At 43.1% G+C, this 4,629-nt stretch overlaps 1 pseudogene; it reads right to left on the reverse strand.

Moving 5' to 3' along the window:
- Nucleotides 1–3,419: 3,419 nt before the first annotated feature.
- Nucleotides 3,420–4,629, reverse strand: part of LOC108535941 (ribonuclease H2 subunit B pseudogene) — a 30,697-nt pseudogene continuing 29,487 nt past the window's right edge.

A 4,629-nucleotide genomic window follows, 5' to 3' on the forward strand; every position in this document is an offset into this window, starting at 1 on the left:
AAAAAAAAAAAAAAAAAAAAAAAAAAACAGACTCTGACATTAATATAAATATTTGTCCAGAGACTTTTAAAGATCTTTGTAAGGCATATGTTTGTACCTTATTTTCATCTTTTTGGTTTTTTTTTTTGAGATGGAGCCTTGGTCTGTCACCCAGGCTGGCGTGCAGTGGTGCGATCTTGGCTCACTGCAACCTCCATCACCCAGGTTCAAGCGATTCTCCTGCCTTAGCTTCCTGAGTAGCTGAGACTCCAGGTACCTGCCACCATGAATGGATAATTTTTATATTTTAATAGAGGCAAGGTTTCACCATGTTGGCCAGGCTGGTCTTGGACTCCTGACCTCAAGTGATCCACCTGCCTCACCCTCCCAAAGTGCTGGAATACTTTTATCATTTTTTTTATAATCAATTCAGTATTTGTATAGGGATAAAACTAATTTCTGGGACTAGACTTCTAATGTATGCTATTAGTCCCTCAGGAGATAAGATCCACCTTAAAATGTCCAGACTTGCAGCTCTCTCCAGCCACAAATCAAGGTTTCAGCCAGCAGCTCGTGCCTGTCTTGAGAGTCACTATAGGGATTAAGTGAGATAAACACAGACGTATGGAACCAGAGGACTCCCCATGACAGCTCTGACTCAGGGAGCCTTGGTGTGGCTCGCAGAGGACACATGCAGTGCCCCAAGTCATGCAGCGTTGAGAAGCCTTTTCCACTTCTGGTCCCTCGTGGCCACTTAACATCCCCCTACATTAAAACACCCAGATGCAGAATCGTCTGAGTAGCCTACTTAATAATAATTTGTGAATATCCTTCACAGTGTCAGGGGAAGTTTTATTGTATTTTAAGTTTCGTATCGTTTTAGTTTAGTTCACTTCTTTTGTTTCAAATACCTTCAACAAGAGTGCTTATATCCTTTTCCCCCAGCTTCCTGCAGAATTCCACACTAAACAGGATGAAGAACAGGTTGTTAGCAGACTGAAGTACTTGGGGCCACATATCATACGCAACAGGAGGGAGAAATGACTCCAGGTGAGGAGTCTAGTCAAGTTCCCTGGCTGGCCGAGTGCACGCAGGAGCACCGTGGGCTTTGAGGGGGTGTTTGCCAGTTACGCAGGAGCGGCATTGCTGCCCTCTTCGCTGTGTGCAGGCCACTGTGCTGGCACAGTCATGCTTCCCGCTGTCAGACACAGTGGTGGTTCTTAGGGTTGACATTGTGGCTGTACAGTTGCTGTGTTCATCTTTGTGTCTGACCAACCGGGTAATGCTGCCCCAGGGAGGAGAACCATGGGTTTAATCTCTAAATCACCACCTCCATATTATTTTTAGAAAAACAATCATCAGGTTTTGGTGAAATTGATGTTTGCAAGTGTGAGTGAGCCCCATGTGCTCAAGCTTGAGGAACCCCTGAGATGGCACAAGTTCTGCCACACTGGGCAATGGGCGGTCTTGAAGCGCACAGGACCCTAGAAGACATGAGGGCAATTGCTACACGCCAAGCCCAGGGCCAAGCACGCTGTGCAGGTTGTTTCTTGATTCCCGGCCCAGCCTTTGAGATCTGTGGAGGAGACCATGAACTGTGACACTGTCTCTTCCTCCTGCTTGCCGGAGCTGGCAAGCTGGAACCTGCTTTTCTACACCACACCACAGAGGGCCCTGAATGTGATCTATGATTCCAACAGGCAGCCCGGACGCAGATCTGGAGGGCAGGGATGATGTGGGGGCTGCCTTTCTGGTTGACCTGCTGGTAAGCATGGCCTTATGGATCTATCACCAACAGCACCCAGTCACTTGGGGAGGTCGAGTGGCAGGGCTGGGGCATCCATCAGGGTTTGAGTTTTGCTTATGTGGACCAGCAGGTGCAGCACAGCTGCATTTCAGTGCAGGGCTTCCTGATCCTGCAGCACAGCTAACACCGTGCTTCCCGAAGGCAGCCTCTCCCCCACGGGGCTGCTTCCCCATTTCTGAGCATCAGTCCCAGAGACGAAGACCAGAGCCATTCACTCTGGCTCGGCCAACAATTCTGTGAGCACCCAGTTCTCTGTACGAAATTCCTTTCTGCTTTACATAATTAAAATAACCTTTTTCCCCTGCGACTGAACTGAGTGATAAGGATGGGAATTATTATTTTGATTCATAAATGAGGCAACTGGGCTCAGTAAGGTTAAGAGCAGATGATGACTAAGAGTCAGAGAATGGGCAGGGTGCGGCGGCTCACACCTGTAATCCCAGCACTTTAGGAGGCCGAGGTGGGCAGATCACGAGGTCAGGAGATCGAGACCATCCTGGCTGATGCTGTGAAACCCCGTCTCTACTAAAAATACAAAAAATTAGCTGGGCGTGGTGGTGGGCGCCTGTAGTCCCAGCTACTTGGGAGGCTGAGGAGGCAGAATGGCGTGAACCCGGGAGGTGGAGTTTGCAGTGAGCTGAGATCGCGCTGCTGGTGCTGCTGCACTCCAGCCTGGGCGACAGAGTGAGACTCCGTCTCAAAAACAAAACAAAACAAAAAGAGTCAGAGGATGGATTTAAGGGCCGGCCTGCTATCTCTGAAAATAGTGTATTTATATTATACCTTTAGATTGCTTTCCAAGAAAGTCTGAACTCGTAAATATGAAAGAAGCACACATTCGTCTTCTGACAATAATGCAGAGCATCTGATTTGGAAATCCCGCTTCCCTCCACCACAAAGGGTCACGGTGGAAAACCTAACAAACATCCTTTACATTGTATTTTCCCCTTCCGAAGAAAACAAATACAAAAACGAAAACAAAATGTGAAGGAACTTTTTTAGGGAAAGAAGGGAATGAAGAAAGAGAGGGAGGAGCTATGGCCGTTTCTGCTCTGTGCTGGGGAAGGTTGCTGCTGTTGTTTGTCATTGAAGGGTTTGGGTTCTAATGCTGATACCAGGTGAAGAGATGAAGTGTGTCTTTAGCCTTAGGAAAGTTGATATTGAAAAGTGAAACTCACACGTCCAGTCAGAAACAGGTAAAGGCTTATACCTTCAGTGAAATCTTGTCTGTCTTAGTCTCAATTCTGAATGGGAAGAAATGCCTGTGTTAGAATTCACAATATTCTGTCTGCAATGGACATCGATTTGGGGTTCAAATTTATATTACTAGAATAGTGCAGTAATTTTCAAGCCAAACAATTAATACACAAAATGGTCCTAGTCCACATTTTCATGAGATTTCTGGCAGAAGTAAATGCGACCCTTATTTGGAGAAATAAGTTATCACATGATTCCCTTAGATAAAACCCCAATGATGATGAACTCACAATCTATAATTCTAATGCACAGGAGAAAATAATTCACCAAGAGTGAAAGTCTTGATGAAAGAAACAAACAATAAACTGTAGGATTAGACCTTCAAAAACTTTAGATGATAAAACAATGAAATAAATATATGAAGTGGGGCTGGGGCCCAAGGGGCTATTACTGCTGTTTGGAAATACTTGCCTCTCGTAGATCCAGCCTTAATGGTTTTCTGATGTCCTAGTAACAGCAGACCCTGCACAAAGTGGATATCAGAGTTAACACTATGAGGAGATAAAATAATGAGAATAGTTTTACCAAAGGTAATGAAATATTGCATAAAGTCTGCATTTTACCATTGATTTGAGTGCATCCCTAGAAAACTGAATGTAACAGAAACCCAGGACATTTTTGGAAGTTGTATGCTCTCTAGCAACTTTGTGTGAATTTTCATACAAACACTGTTTTATGAGTTACAAAAATTTTATAAAAATAGAAAAAAGAAATAAACACTATGAAATTATTTTTTAAATGATTAAAGGCATATGAGATGAATTTAAAAAAACGAAAATATTTTGACAAAGATTTTGTAAAGAAGAAAACTTCTAGAAATGAAAATATGTAGTTTTAAAAAATGAACAGTGTATAAAACAGCATATTAGACACAGTTTGAGAAATAGTTACTGAGTGAAAGAGACATCTAAAGAGCATACAACACAGAAGGACAAGAGAGAAAGTAGGAAGCAGAACAGGAGCACCATATTGGTTGGGAGGGAAGTTTTGACATACATTTATTATGAGTTGCAGAGGGGAAAGTAGAAAGAGAGGGTGATAATGTTTGAAGAGGTGACAGTTACCCTTCTTCCAGAATTCATTAAAGATAATGCTCCTTATTCAGGAAGTACTAGTACTGAGAAGGACTCATCTGTCAACTAAAACACACCAAGATATTCATCACCAAAGACAAAGAACCGAACCTAAAGCAGGTGACTTTAAAATAGAAGAAACAATTAGACTCAGAGCAGGCTTCTCAACTTGAACTGTAGAGCTGGGATCAGCAAACTACAACCCATGGTCTGGAGGGCTGCCTGTGCAAATACAGTTTTATTGGCACAGTTACACCCACTTATGCACATGTCTTTATGGCCGCCTCCATGCTTCAGTAGCATTGTTGAGTACCTGTGATGGAAACCACATGGTCTGCATGTGGTTGATTCTTAAACAAGCTGTTTTTTCAGAAAATGTTTGCTGACCCCTGGTATGGAGAACAGAATTCAGTGAAATAATATATTTAAAACACTGAGAGAAAATTGCTGACACCTAGAATTCTATACATACTTGAACTTTTTTTTTTTTTTAGAGGTGGAGGTAAAATAAAA

The sequence above is a fragment of the Rhinopithecus bieti genome, unplaced genomic scaffold (assembly GCF_001698545.2).
Source record: "Rhinopithecus bieti isolate Rb0 unplaced genomic scaffold, ASM169854v2 scaffold_13247, whole genome shotgun sequence".
Classification (NCBI taxonomy): Eukaryota; Metazoa; Chordata; class Mammalia; order Primates; family Cercopithecidae; genus Rhinopithecus; species Rhinopithecus bieti.